This window comes from Bufo bufo, chromosome 6, assembly GCF_905171765.1.
Source record: "Bufo bufo chromosome 6, aBufBuf1.1, whole genome shotgun sequence".
Classification (NCBI taxonomy): Eukaryota; Metazoa; Chordata; class Amphibia; order Anura; family Bufonidae; genus Bufo; species Bufo bufo.
The window spans coordinates 195,337,824-195,339,264 of record NC_053394.1 but is presented as its reverse complement, the minus strand read 5'-3'; positions in this window follow the sequence as shown (position 1 = coordinate 195,339,264).

Sequence of the window (1,441 nt, the reverse complement as noted above, 5' to 3'; positions counted from 1 at the left end):
TGCAGCAGAGAGAACTGTGCCTTATAATGCTCAGCTCTTGCCTCTCATTGGCTGGCACCGTGCCCTAGGTGTGGCATTGTGGCTGTATGCACTGCAGGCTCATCATCCTGTACATTAACTGTTTGTAAACAAGTTGTGTGTCTGTGAGTCAAGTCCAGGGGATTCACACCAGTTTCACAGGGAGGGAACTAGTTAACTCTTTGTGTGGAAGGAACTTTTTCTATAATTACACATTTATAAGCCTTATATGGTCAGAGCCTAGTCAGCATAGAAATTATTGTATTTAATATGGTACTCTGATTTCCTGTCACACTCCAAACTGGTTTATTAGCTGTTTATTAATCTGGTCCCACAAAATAATTTATCACTTATCCACAGAATAGGCGGTAAAATATTGGATGATAGAGCTCTGTCTACATCAGCCCCACATAAGTCAATGGAGTGGGAGACTGGCATGCATACTACCATTCCATTCAGAGAGGGGACCCCCTCTTCTTAGGATCAGTGGTCAGACTCCTATGATCCAATATTTATCAACTCTTCTGTGAATGAGTGAAATAATTTTCATAGTACATGATCTATAGCAGACTGGCTACATGACCTTTTATCACAAATTCTGACCATAAACATCTGATCTCCTGGAATGTGTGAGATATTCCCTTTCTCTTAGGTTTTCTGCCAGTCTTTTCTCCCAGATTATTGGTGACGCCATAGTTGGTGTGCAAGGATCAACGCTGAACGATCTCTACTCCCACCATTGAACCTCCAATGGTGTTTTGAAAGCATATATTAAGATTTCATTCACATAAAAACAAACATTAAAAACTATTAAAACCCTCAGCCTACATTAATTGTTTCTGAGATCATAACATATTTACCCATTATCAAGAGGTGCACCATGGGTGCTATGTCATTTTGCTATATTTACAAAATAACATACAACTCCTTTAAGGTAAAAAAAAATGTAGCGTCTTTTCACTCTTAATTTTTTTCAGTATCTCTTGTTGCTAGAGGAGAATATAAGAGAAACCAGCAGGTCAAGGCATAAGACTATGACTCCATAGACTTCATAGAGAGGTTGTACAGAGCCATAATGCAATAGTGTCCATGATCCCTCAACTTTAAGGTTTCATTTTGGCACTTTCTAAATATAAAACGTAGAGAGAATTATGATCTTCTCAATAATGTATAGCAGTTCAGCGCTTTTAGATTTCACTGTGTATATACTGTATAATCTGCTTTTGTATGATATTAGACATTCCAGTGTTTAAAATCAGAGCATGAGGCCACAACAGTTTTTTTTCCGCATTCAGGTCAAAGAAAAAAAAAAAAAACAGCATTGCAACATAACTATGTCATGAGAAGGAAGTGACTATAACTTGCATAGCATGTAATAAATATAGCTGGAAGGTGTATTTATTTTGAGACTACCAGAAGGACT